The following is a 14,437-nucleotide window of genomic DNA, read 5'->3' as shown; positions in this document are numbered from 1 at the left end:
TGGTGATGGACAGGGAGGCCTGGTGTGCTGCAGTCCATGGGGTCGCAGAGTTGGACATGACTGAGTGACTGAACTGAACTGAACTAACAGAGGGGGGTTTGCTCATCAGATGTGGGAGGGGGGTTGGAAAGCAGGCCTGGGTTATGCCTGGGTTCCACCTCCCCTGACAGGTGAGGGTGCTGGGGACTCAAGTCACTGAGAACGGAGACAGTGCGGGCCCACTCCACCTTCCCCTTCGCCTCCCGTGAAGTCAGCTCTGCTCCTGTCAGTCTGAACCAGAGCCAGTAGCCCAATACTCAGGAGTTTAGGGTCCTATTTCTTACACAGGACTTAGAGTAGAGGGGAAATTGAGAAGTGCTCTATTCTGCCTACTGTCTAATGGGACTTGAGCTCTAAAAGGAGAAGTTGCACAAAACAGCAGAAAGGACTTCTTTTTCCAAGGGAAGCAGCGTGGCTAAGTGGCTAACAGACTCAAACCTCCTTCACATGCTCTTGGCAATGAAATAGCCTTGGATGCATATCCAGTGCTAGAAAAACAGATAGTGCTGGTTGCTAATTGTAGGAGGGGTCTTTTAGGTAGATCTGCTAAGAGAAGTCTGTGCCAATCTTCATATATTTTTCATCAGCTTTGATTATCATCATGCTCAGTTGCTCAGTCATGTCTAATTCTTTGTGACCCCATGGACTGTAGTCCTCCAGGCTCCTCTGTCCATGGGATTTCCCAGGCAAGAATACTGGAGTGGGTTGCCATTTCTTTCTCCAGAGGATCTTCCCTCCCCAGGGATGGAACCCGTGTCTCCAGTGCCTCCTGCATTGCAGGAAGAATCTTTCCTGCTGAGCCACCAGGGTCATCAATATAGCTTTAAATCCTGGTCTTCGTGGGAGGAGGTGTGCTCACCTGCCCGGTCAGTCGTACAGAAGCCTGTGAGTGTGTGCTCTCCCCGTAGACTGTCAGCCTGCTACAGACAACATCCTCCTCCTTCTCACCCACAATGGGGGGTGGTGGAGCCATGCGCACCCTATCCCTCCAGGATTGGGTTTCTGTGCTATAGATCTGAAAATAGTTTATGCCCATGATCTGGGGACACCTCCAATTTCACCACCTAGTGATGTGATGCATTTATGTTAGAGAGGCTTAGAACGGGGCAGAACTGGCAGTTACAAGCAGGGTGAGTGGGAGTTTGCTTTGAGCCTTCTCTTCTGAGCAGTGGGCACAGGGTGTCTTGGTTATTCAGTATGTTCACCAGAATTTTCTTTAAAGTATCTAGGGCCCTAGACCCCAGTTATAGTCTGCTTAGGAAAGGTGATTTTTCTTTTTAAAATGGCAGTTAGAAGTCATTTTGCTGCTTTTAGCAAAATTTAAAGGAATTAATTATATCAGTTTTTCATATGCATTATAAGGCTCTTTTATTCATGGAATTCTCCAGGCAAGAAAACTGGAGTGGGTTGCTATCGTCTTCTCCAGGAGTTCTTCCTGACCCAGAGAGCAAACCAGCCTCTCTTGCACTGTAGGCAAATTCTTTACTCTCTGAGCTGCCAGGGAAACCCAAATACATATATACCTGTGACTCTTTATTGTGTTCATAGGAAGCACTTAAGTGTTCAAAATCAGCGTGAATTTGTGACGTGCACACTGGTCTGGGATGTGTCATGAGAAGTGATGATAAGTTCTGAGTTTAATCTAGTAAGTGGACTCTCCCATAAACCAGCAGCGACTTGGGTCAGATGCTTCCTTAACACTGGACGTTCCTGAGTGACTTTTGTGACGGTGGCTTCACCCCGTTCCTTGACTTGGCTGCTGTGCTGGGGAGGGTCCGTGTGGGGTGGGGTATGGGGTGGGAGCCCAGGATGACCATGACGTCCACTCTGAGGAGGCAGTGACGGATCTGCTGGAGGAGGGCGGGGTTTCCAGGCTGACGGGCCCTCTCCAGACCTTTCTGCCTCCTTCTGGTCTACTTACTTGTCTGTTGGGGAGCTGCGGTGTCCTGTCCTCTGTCTGGGGAGCCCCAGATGCTGTCAGGCCCCAGTCCTCTGGTGCAGAGAGCAAAAACGAGAGAGGAAGATTTGGAGGTTACACCTTCACGTTTTTTTGGGAAATTAAAAAATGGTTTCTTCACAGCTAAGATGGCACACAGGGCTTCGTACCCACGTTCATGTGAGATGCATTCAAAACATTCCTGGGAGGTCTTTAGGAAACATCACATTCACACGTCACTGGTTCAGAAGATGCCAGTGTGCGCTGTGCAGACGGAGCTGTGACCCTGGGCACGCAAGCCTCCCCATCGCCCCCGGCCCTGCATGCAGACGGGACACGCCCGTCACTGCCGCCTGTTTCTGGGTCCCCACAGGGACTTAGGTCTGAGACGCAGAAGCAGGTATGAGAAGAAGCTGGTGAGAGACGAGCTACAACCAGACACCCCGAAGCCAAAACAGGAGCTCCTAGCTGCGTGGAGGTGCTCAGGACCTCTCGGGTAGTCGGTGAACTCTGTCAGGGGCTTTACCGGGCTCACCAGAGGCCAGAACAGCAGGTCTGTCTCCGGGAGACACTCCCCCTCACACGCCCTCCGGCCAGGCTCCTGGTTTGTAGCTTCGCCCGCCTTGGGGCCGCTGTCAACGTGGCTGCTTCTGTCATGATGCCTTTGTCTTTGTTCCCAGTCTCTGCCTCCTCAGCAGAACGTGTGTTTCGCTGCATTGACACTCCAGCTGCTTCCTCAGTACACACCAGGATGTCCAAGGGCCACAGAGGACTCACCGATCTCATCACAGCCCGTGGAGCCTGAAGGGTGACTGGCTGTTTTCTGAGGAAAGAGCTCCTACGGCACAGCCGCTCCCCTCCCACAGCTCGTGGAACTAGACGCTGCCATCTAGCACCCCCGGCCCAGGGAGGACGGCATCCTCTGACTGTCACTACTTTTCTCTAGGCGGGAGGGATGCTTAAGCTAGTTTCTTACCAAATGCAAAATAAATTAACTGATAAAAATACTTAAGAGTTTCTCTTTGACTTTTTGACAAAAGTGAAAGCAAAGACACAAAAGCACAGAAATATTTGTTTAAAAGAGAACCCACAGGAAATGAGAGAAGCTAATATTCTTTGTAGGCTTGAAACATATGAGAAACGAGGCTGTTTTATTTAAGAGGGGACAGGCTGGATCAGTCTTGTGGGCAGTGCTACATAATAAAGAAGGCCAGGGGACCCACCCAGCATTATTTTCTATATTAAAGTATGTGCATTTTTCCACCAGCAAAGGGAACTGATGGTAGTGAGTAGGGAGTACCACATGCTTTAAATGTGGCAGCACACACACACACGCACACACCCACACACACGCACACACACACACACACACATATACACGCTCACACATATGCACACACATACACGCACACACACACACACGCACACACACACACATATACACGCTCACACATATGCACACACACACGCACACACCCACACACACGCACACACACACATACACACATATACACGCTCACACATATGCACACACACATACACATGCACACACATACAGACACACACATGCACACACATACACATGCACACACACACACACATACATACACACACACACAGGTCCCCCTGGCAGCCCTGAAATGCCCTGGTCTTCTCTGGGACGACGCTGGAGACGCCGCTTGGCCCCTCCTCCCCAGTGACAGGTGCTGACTGAGGTCCCTGGTGCAGAGCGCAGGAATGGGCTCTTGAGCCTGGTCTGCTTTGTCAACCTTCAGAAAAGAAAGCTTTATGTCCAAATGCAGATTCAATGCAAAATTCCCTCTTCCTGTATGTTGCACGTATACAAAACTTTGTATTTTTCATAGGACATAATTTATTATCCATGTCTTATTTATACATTAAAATATTTTATTAAAAACTTAAAGTGTGGTAAACCCAATGCACATCCTATAACTCAAAAGTTTATTTATTTACACATAAACTGATTAAAAGTTTCTTTGCCTTAGGCAGTACATGGCTATGTTTTAAAATTTCCAGAAAACAGAATCAAGTGCTTGCTGTGAACTCACCCAGGACACACAAGTAACACTGAAACAACTGAAATCCTCCTAAACACAGCATCTGCTCCAAAAGGAATTCTTGACGTATTTCTTCTTTGTTTTAAAATCAGGAGAGAAATTCAGAGTAATGTGTGTTAAATAGAGCATTCACTTCTGAGAGTTTCTTAAACTTTCTGCAAGGTTGGAGATGACGGTTTTGAAAAATGGTTAAAGGCCTACTGACGCTGCTAACTGCAGAATCTGAAGCACTAGTCCTAGGATTACGCCGTTTTATTAGCAAACCAGAGATAACTGTAGTGTTTACAAAGCTGGAGTGCTAAACATTACATGATGAAGCCCACAGAAAGTGGTTTGTAAATTTTATTTTCTTTCAATGTTTATTCAGATTTCAAAAAACTTCAACCCTTAAGGTTAAAAAAATTCAGTAAATATTAAAGTTTCAATTTTAAAACCACTTAACAATTTAGAAATTCTGAAAGAGCACTAGATACTGCTAACTAACTAAACACAGCATCCGCACGGGGGTTCTGAGCCTTCAGTCCAGTTCGGTCGCTCAGCCGCGTCCGCTTTTTCGACCATGACTTATCTAACAGAAGGTGCTATTATTTATGCATGTTTTAAATTTTTATATTTCTTCCTTTTTAATCAGTAGTCTTCACACATGGTTTAGTAAAATCTTCATCTCTAGAGGGTCTTATTCTTTTAAATAGTGAAGAAAGAGCTTTCCCAGTTTATGTTCTTGTTAGGATTGAAATGAAATTCTTTAAGATTCAGCACTGTCCTTGTGAAAGATAAAAAGTAAAGGCGGCATTTTGGGGTGAAGTTTTGATAAGAGCTTTAGGACTGACTCAAAGCTTCATAGTTTCTAGGGAAAGGATAGGAAACCTCTATCTTATACCAGTTAATGGTGCCGGTGCAGCGTCTCGGGAAGGCGGGCCGTGCGGGCAGGGGGCAGCGGTGGGCAGAGCCCGAGCCCCCCAGAGCCCGGGCCCCCGGAAGCCAGGCTCCCCGCCGGGAGACCCCGTGTGCCCGCCCTGCGGAGCCCCGATCACTGACAGAGAGTGTGTCGAGGTCTGAAGACGTCCATGACTGTGAATTGTTTTAGGTCTTTTAAAAATGGCTTTAGTTTCAAGGACTTTGTCTTGTTTGGTTCCATTTACATGAAGTGTCCTCACCGGGAGAAAGGGCTGGGATGGGCTGGGGTGGGGTGGGAGTCCGGAGGGGGTTTAGGGGGTGTGGGGGTCCAGGATTAGGGTGGGGTGGGGATGGGGGTGGGCCGGGGTTCACTGGGGTAGGAGGGTGACGGGGTGACGGTGGGAGGGTGGGATGAGGGTGGGAGTCGGGGTGTGTGTGTGGCGTGTGTGTGGTGTGTGGGGTGTGTGTGTGGGGGGGTGTGTGCGGTGTGTGTGCGGTGTGTGTGTGGCGTGTGTGTGGCGTGTGTGTGGGGTGTGTGTGTGTGAGGTGTGTGTGTGTGGTGTGTGTGGCGTGTGTGTGGGGGGTGTGTATGTGAGGTGTGTGTGGTGTGTGTGTGTGTGGTATGTGTTTGTGGTGTGTGTGTGGTGTGTGTGGGATGTGTGTGTGTGGGGTGTGTGTGGGCGGTGTGTGTTTGTGGTGTATGTGTGGGGTGTGTATGTGTGGGGTGTGTGGGGTGTGTGTGGGCGGTGTGTGTGTGTGGTATGTGTTTGTGGTGTGTGTGTGGGGTGTGTGTGGGGTGTGTGTGGTGTGTGTGTGTGGTGTGTGTGTGGGGGGTGTGTGTGGGGTGTGTGTTTGTGGTGTGTGTGGGATGTGTGTGTGGAATGTGTGTGTGGGCTTTGTGTGTGTGGGCTGTGTGTGTGTGGGCTGTGTGTGGTTTGTGTGTGTGTGGGGGGGTTGTGAGGTGTGTATGTGGTGTGTGGTGTGTATGTGTGGGGTGTGTGGGGTGTGTGTGTGGGGTGTGTGTGGGCGGTGTGTGTGTGTGGTATGTGTTTGTGGGGTGTGTGTGGGGTGTGTGTGGTGTGTGTGTGTGGTGTGTGTGTGGGGGGTGTGTGTGGGGTGTGTGTTTGTGGTGTGTATGGGATGTGTGTGTGTGGGGTGTGTGTGTGGTATGTGTGTGTGGTGTGTGTGTGTGGGGTGTGTGTATCGGGGGTTTGGGGGGGCCGGGGTTCCCCGGGGAGGAGGTGCGGGTTGGCTGGACGCGGAGGGGAGCAGTTTTGTGGGGGAGGAAACATCCTATAATTGTGGAGATGGATTTACAAGTCTGAAATACGACAAGTCATTGAATTCTACCCTTTAAGTGAATGGATTACGTGGTGTTAGAATTGTGTCTTCACAAAACTGTTGCCCGAAACTTATGGCGTTTAAAAATCTTAGCGTGGAATGCGTCTCTGGCGACTATTTATCAGGTATACGCACCTTGGCGACTGGACTCTCCGGTCGGGGCCCGCCGTCCACACCTCATCCACTTGCCTCTCCGGTCTCCACACTGTGCTCGCCCAGACTGATGGACTGACGGGCGGACTGACTGGAAGCCTGGACGCTGAGGGGACTTCGCTCCTCCGAGACTTCTGTGCAGTGCTCGCACATCCGAGGGAGGGTGCAGGAATGGTTTTATTGTCTAGCGTTTGCTGAGCCCGCTTTGGAAGCAGATGTTTGAACCTTTTGTTCAATTACTAGGGTTTGGACATCTGAATAAAACATTACTTATATTTTAAAGTTTTAATAAAATTAGTTTTTTATTAAAATATTTAATTAAAATCATAAGAATTTCCAAAATTGGAATTTTATGTGTAATAAATGATATAGCAGGCACTCAGATTCATATATATTTCATGAATATATGTCTAACTACACTGCCTGACTTTTTAACTCAGCGTTTTTTTAAACTCAGAAAACTGGTGATATGTATTTTTCAGACATAGGAAAATTTTTGGAGAAATGTGTTTTGAATCACAGAAAGAAAAATTCCAAATTGATTAACTTTATATTCTTTCTTTATGAAGAAAAATCTTTCACTTCACTGGATCCTTACACGGTCAGTGACTGGGAACATACTAGCTCATTTGTTTTCTCTTCCTCTTCAGGACAAACACTTTAAAGACATCAAAACACAATGTCACCTGTCTGGTTCTCCTGAACGGGGTTCCGTCTGCAGGGATGTCCAGCCCTCGGCGTCCTGGAGATGAGAGTGAAGCTGACGGATTTCACTCTGCAGTTTTCCCGCTGCCCCATCCTTTCCTTTCAGGTCTCACGGCCGCTGACAACAGCAAATACGCATAAAGGGATTGGACGCCTCCAGCCACAGTAGAAGGGCTGGACCTGCAGGAGCGGCCTCCCTCCCGCGGTGATGCCTGAGTCTCTGCCGTCCACGGCTCTGGCTGCAGTGGCTGCATCATCCCCGTCTCTCCTGAGGCTTATTTCTTTGTGTTGGCCGTGTCAGCTCTCGAATATGCAGAGCGTCTCCCATGTACAAGGAGAATCTTGGCGTCTTAGAACTGGCAGAGGGCTCAGAGGTCATCTGGCCCACCCTCAGCCCTGTAATACAGGTGCTCTCGTCAAACTCACCCCGAGTGGAGGATACGGTCTTATTTTTTCCAGGAACAAGCAGCCACTACCTGCTTTTGACTGCTGTACAGCTCACATGCTACAGCGTGCCCTGCCTCACACAGGGGCCTCCCTACCTGTCCAAGGCTGCCCGTCACCCCCAGGTCACCCGACCCCCCACTGAAGCCAGGGCAGCTTACTGCCTCAGACCCCAGCTGTGTCACTTGGACCTGAGGGAAGGCCACCAGGGAAGACCCTTGCTCCCCGTCCAGGCACAAACCTGGGCTGCCCTGAGTGGTGGTCTCCACTTACTCATATAATTTGTGTTATAGTATAACATACGATCGGAGAAGGCAATGGCACCCCACTCCGGTACTTTTGCCTAGAAAATCCCATGGACGGAGGAGCCTGGTAGGCTGCAGTCCATGGGGTCGCCGATGGTTGGACACGACTGAGCGACTTCACTTTCACTTTTCACTTTCATGCATTGGAGAAGGAAATGGCAACCCACTCCAGTGTTCTTGCCTGGAGAATCCCAGGGACGGGAAGCCTGGTGGGCTGCCGTCTATGGGGTCGCACAGAGTCGGACACGACTGAAGCGACGCAGCAGCAGCATAACATACGATACTAACCCTCCTGCTCACTTCAGAATTAAGAGCACAAATGCACCCGTGTACTTTTATCAGGAACAATTGCCTTAAAAGGTTTATTTTTCACAATCAAAAGGCACCTCCTGAGCAGTTACAGGCTTCGTGCCTGCTCTGTGGTTACACAGAGAGCATTGCTTGGCTTGCGTCTGTCCTCTGGGCTAGTGTAACTTACCCAGTAAGGAGACTTGGAATCATACTGTAATGACGCAGAGATGGCGAAATAAAATGTTAAAGCTGTGCACAATTTAGACACCTGGGTGAAGACCATCTTAGCACTGTCCGGCCTCATGTGGGCGCACACGCGCGCGTTTCCTGATGCTGAGGCAGGTGAAGCCGGCAGTGCGCCTGAGGCTGACAGTGTTGGAGGACAAGCCGGGGACGGGGGTGTTGGTCTGAGCACTGACTCCGGGGCTGACCTGCCGAGGTTCCCCGAGCCCTGCAGGCCCGGCTGCCACGCCTCTGGTGTCAGGGAACCTGCGCTCAGCACACGAAGGACAGGCACCCTGACGCGCGAAGGTGGGGCGAGCAGCGTGCTGGAGAAGTGGGGGTGGTCTAATTATGCAAACAATTTTACGTAAATATTTGTAGTCGCTTTTGAAGTTAACACCAAAGTAAATCCGTGAACTACAGAAGTAAGTTTTCCCACAGGATATTTACACAGTGTTTATGCTGCAAATCGTAAACAGTGATAGCGTTTAGCCATATCTAATCAAGCATAGTGTCACTTGCAGAGCTGAGCTCAGATGCTGGGGTGTCCGTCTGTGGTATTTATTTACCAATTCTACACTCCACAATTTGCTGTAATTTAACCTAATTTCAGAAATTATATGATATGCATAATTTTCTCTGAGGAAAGACAACTGAATTTGCTTTTAGAGTTGCCAGATGTCCAGCTTTGAACTAGGCCGGCTGGTGTCTGAGCTTTTACCCTGTGAACAAACTGGGCCCCGTCAGCTCGCAGCTCCCTGAAAGGTTCTGGGTGAGGTGCCTGCTGGGTCCAGGCCCAGGGGATCTTGGGCCCCGGGGACGTGGGGACGCCACCCCGCTACGTCCCCGCCGGGAAACGGGCAGCCTCGGAGGAGAAACATATTTTCAGTCTCAGGCTGTGATTCAGTGGAGAAAGTTTTCTTTATTCTGGTCTATAGTAATGCTGTTTTTAGGGTAAAGAATGGCTGATAGCTTTATTTAAAAAAAAAAAAAAAGGCTGGTGGCCAAACAACAAATCTTTCTTTCTTTTTTTTTTTTTTGCCAGCGTTTAAAGTGTTTTTCTTTAATTTAAAAAATATTAATGTTCTTTTCAGTATTTTCTTGTAAAAATAAAATGTCTGGCAGTGCTTAGTTAAACATACACACTCTCATTTACACAGCAGTTCTGCTCCTGGGCTTATACACTGAAGAAATCACACCTCGCTTTGCAGGGCAGGAGTCCAGGAGGCCTGGGTGTGCATCGAGGGGCCTGCAGGGTGGACTGTGCGAGAGACACAGTGCTGGTTACACACAAGGAAGGGCGTGAGTCTCAGCACCTTGATGGGCTTGTGCACGCTCAGTCGCTCAGTCGCGTCCAACTCTGTGCGACCCCATGGCCTGTAGCCCCCCAGGCTCTTCTGTCCATGGGATTCTCCAGGCAAGAATACTGGGGTGGGTTGTCATGCCCTGCTCCAGGGGGTTCCTGAACCGGGGATCAAACCCACGTCTCTTATGTCTTCTGAATTGGCAGGCGGGTTCTTTACCCCTAGCGCCAGCTGGGAATGCTGGTTCATGTGGTTCTCTTAATTACTGAAGAACTTCCATACTGTTTTCATAGCGACTGCACCATTTCGCATTCCTATCAGCAGTGCACAAGGATTTAAATTTCTCCACATCCTCACCAATGCTTGTTGGCTTTTATTTTTTGATAATGGCCACCTTGACAGATATGAGATAGTATCTCCTTGAGGTTTGATTCAAATTTCCTTGATGTTTGGTTACATGGAACAGTTTTGTATACCTGTTGGAGATTTTTATGCTTTCTTTGAAGAAATGTCTATTCAGGTCGTTAGCCCGTTTTAAATCAGTCATTCGTTTTTTTGCTATTGCGTTTTCCTTCTGTATTTTGGGAGGTCAGCCCCTTGGGAGACATGTGCCCCCTCCCCGCCCCGCACTCCGGAGTTTTCTTTTCATTTTGTTGTTTCCTTGTGCAGAAGCTTTTAGGTTGACGTAGTCCCGTTTGTGAATTCTTGCTTTTATTGCTTTTGCTTTTCTGTCAAATCATTGCCAAGGCCAATGTCATGACTCTTTCCCTCTATGTTTTCTTCTGGAAGTTTCACAGTTTTAGGTCTTAAGTTTAAGTCTTTAATCTATTTTGAGTTGATTTGTGTGTGTGTGTGGTACAATAAGACTACAATTTGATTCTTTTGCATGTGGTTATCTGGTTTTCCTAGCACTAGGGACAATCTCTTTCCCCTTGAATATTGTTGAAGTCAGTTGACCTTCTGTGTATGGACTTATTTCTGGCCTCTCTTTATCCTGTCCCATCGGTCTATGCATCTGCCTCCTGCCGATGCCAAACCGCTGTGATCCTTGTGCCTTCGTAATACATTTTGAAGTCAGCAAGTGTGATGCCCCCGGCATTGTTCTTTCTTAGGATGGGTTGGGCAATCCATGATCCTTTCTGATTCCACATGAATCGTGCAGTTTAGTTCTATAGAAAAGGTCCGGGGGTTTTAACAGTGGTTAAATTGACCCTGTGGATCTCTGGGTGGTGTGGACATGTTGACAATATTAACTTTTCCAACCCAAGGACACAGGGTGTGTTTCCATTTGTTTGTGAGCTCTTTAATGTTTTCATCAATGTTTTATAGTTTTCAATATCCAAGTCTTTTACCTCCTTAGTTAACTATACTCCTGAGTATTTTATTCTTTTTGGTGCTATTATAAATGGGATCATTTTCCTAATTTGCTTTTCAGAAAGTTTGTGTTTGGTGTATAGAAATGGAACTGATTTTGAGTGTTGATTTTGTATCCTGCAACCTTACCGAATTTGTATATTATTTCTAACAGATATTTTTAGTGGAATCTTTAAGGTTTTCTGTATATGGGGTAATGTTGTTTACAAAGAGGGACAATTTTACTTCTTTCTTTCCAATTTGAATGCCTCGCGTATCTTTTTCTTACCTCATGGCTCTGGCTAGAACCTCCAGTATTTTGTTGACTACAAGTATTGAGACTGGGCGTCCTTGTCTCATTCCTGGCCTTAGAGGAAAAGCTCCGTCTCCTGATGATGTTAGCTGTGAGTACCCCTTTATGGTTTTCATTATGTTGTGGTGCTTTTCCTCTATTCCCACTTCCTGAGAGCTTTTATTCATGAAAGGGTGTTGAATTTCAGCAGACCCTTATTTTCTTTTATTAAGAAGATTGTGTGATTTTTATCCTTTATTCTGCTGGTGTTGTGTGCCACATTACTTGATTTTTGTATGTTGAGCCATCTTTGCATCCCAGGGGTAGCTTCCACTTGATCATGGTGCTGGATCCTTCGAATGTGCTGTTGAATTCTCATTTTGCTAGTATTCTGCTGAGTATTTTTGCATGTATTTATCAGGAGTATTGGCCTGTAATTTTCTATTCTTGTGATGTTTCTGTCTGACTTTAATATCAGGGCCCATAAAATGAGTTTGGAAGTATTCATTCCTTTTCAATTTGAGGGGGAGTTTGAGAAGAATTGGCATTAATTCTTTAAATGTTTGGTAGAATTCACCAGAAGCCATCTGGTCCTGGGTTTTTCATGGTTGGGAGGTTTTTGTTTATTGATTCAATCTCCTTACTAGTTAAAGACCTGTTTAGAGTTTGTATTTCTTCATGATTCAGTCTTGAAAGAGAGTATGTTTCTAGGAATTTAGCCATCTCTTCTAGTTTTTCGGTGCATAATTGCTTGTAAGAGTCTCTCACGGCCCTTTGTCGTTCTGTGGCATCAGCTGTAATGTCTCTTTCTACATATCTGGTTTTATTTGAGTTTTCTCTCTTTTTTTTCTGGTTAGTCTAGCTAAGAGTTTGTCAACTTTGTCTTTTCAGAAAGCCAGCTCAGTTTCACTGATTTTTTCCTATTGTTTTCCTATTTTTTATCTGATTTATTTCTGCTGTAATCTTCGCTATCTTTTTCCTTCTACTCGCTTTGTTCGTCTTGCCTGGCTCCTTGAGGTGTAAAGTCCACACAGCTGTTCAGAAGGGGAGAGGGCAGGAGTAAGCTCCCCTACAGTTTGCTTGTCCTCTGTTCTGAGGTGGTACTGAGCACTAAAAAAACTTGACTCACTTATTGGGCTTCTTTTGAGGAGAGTCAAGAAGAGGGAGGTTAGAATTAGTTGCTGAACTTGATGCTTTATTCCAGAACCGTTTGTTTCTTTTATTGGTTGCCAGATTTTAAAATTTTGGGGTTAAATTATTCTGTAGATGGGATAATAACGTTGTGATAATAACACAGAACATGAGACCCACCCTCATAACAAAACGGTAAGCATGCAGTTATGCCAGCTCTAAGCTCACAAGTGGACAGCCAGCCTCTGGAGAGTGTTCCCTGTGTGCCTGAAACTTAGTACCTGTTGAATCAACAGTTCACTGTCTCCCGTCCTCCAGCCCCCCGAAACCACCACTTCATTCTCTGCTTCTGTCATCTTGATTGGCTTAGATTCCTCCTTGATGTGGAGTCATGCGTGTTAATTCTTCCGTAACTGGCTTATTTCATAAAATCCCTAGAATTCATCCATGTAGTTGCAAGTGGCAAGATTTCCTTCTTACTGGCTAAATAACACTCCAGTTTTATGCGTCTACCACGTTTTCTTTATCCATTCGTTTGCTGATGGACATTTAGGTTGAAGGGAATTTTTGTGTAGGTGCAGCGCTGGGAGATCTCGCAACGTCGTCTCCATTCACTAACTTGAAACCAGACGCGAGCCGCCCGCCAGCGCCAAGGGTGGGGCTGGAGTAGTCACTGCCGGTGGACGGAGAGGTTCAGAGCCGCGTCCACACGGGCAGCGCTGCGGGATCCCAGCCTCCAGCGGACAACAGGTCTGCTTCTTGTTTAGGCTTGGGACCTGCTATTTGACTCGACGCTTGAGCAAGTGTCAAACCCCCGACTCTTGCAACCCCTCGTGCACTACAGTCGTGAATCCTGCTGACTGCTGTGGGCCCCTGCTTCCTCTGGGGCTTTATTTCAGGCTTTGCAGGTCGGCTCTAATACTTTATAGTCTGCCTGACATTTTCATCTGGTCAGAGAGGAGGAGGAGGAGGAGGACTTTAGTCTGTGCTGGATCTGCCATCTTGACCCCAAGAATCAGCCTCACAGACATAAACTGTCTGGCATCATGAGACAGAACTGAGTCTGGGAAATAATAGATATTAACTGGTATATTATACTCGTCAAACATTCACGCACAAAATAAAGCTTAGAGAGTAAAGGAAACACGCAGATGAACATACACGACAGAAAAATGAAGCACCGAACCTCAAGTCTGGCCATGAAGCCTGGAACAGAACCAGAATACTGAGGAGAGAAAACAAGTCAAAAGAAATTGTTTTTTAAGTAAAAGGAAAACATTCTCCACAGCCCAAGTGGAGTGGATTTGCACCATCCGAGTGCGGAGCATGCCAGGGAAAGGGAGGAGCCCTCATGAAACCACCTAAGGTTTTGCAAAAAGCCAGATGTTCTTTATGGAAATATTTACCTGCTGTAACTGGGGCTTTGGGATACACTTCTGCTCTTTGTTGGAAGAAATGGTACCTAAATGTGGTGAATAAATATTGCACCACACCCTTCCTAGAAAAAGCACGTCTGTGATTTATGGGTGAGGCTTTAAAAGGATGTTCATAAGCATCTCACAAATTTTAGAAGGACACATGCATCTTATTATGGTTTTAAGCTTTTCCGACTTTAACTTGACCATTGCTTGAGAGCTGGGAATGTTCATAAGAAAATTAGTGACTAAAATCTGAGCGCTACGGAATAACGTTATGAAGGAGTCACAGCAGACAGTTAACATGTATTGAACACTGCATGTTAAAGTCGTGAGAGCATGTTTGTTTACAAGTTTGTTTCACAGGACGTACACAGGCATGGGGGCTCCCCCAGTGGCTCAGCAGTAAAGAATCCACCTGCAGTGCAGGAAATGCAGGAGACACAGGTTCATTCCCTGCGTCGGGAAATCATCTGAGGAGGCAATGGCAACCCACTCCAGTACTCTTGCCTGGAGAATCCCATGGACAGA

The sequence above is a fragment of the Bos javanicus genome, chromosome 23 (assembly GCF_032452875.1).
Source record: "Bos javanicus breed banteng chromosome 23, ARS-OSU_banteng_1.0, whole genome shotgun sequence".
In the NCBI taxonomy this organism is placed as follows: Eukaryota; Metazoa; Chordata; class Mammalia; order Artiodactyla; family Bovidae; genus Bos; species Bos javanicus.
This window is presented reverse-complemented; position numbering follows the sequence as displayed.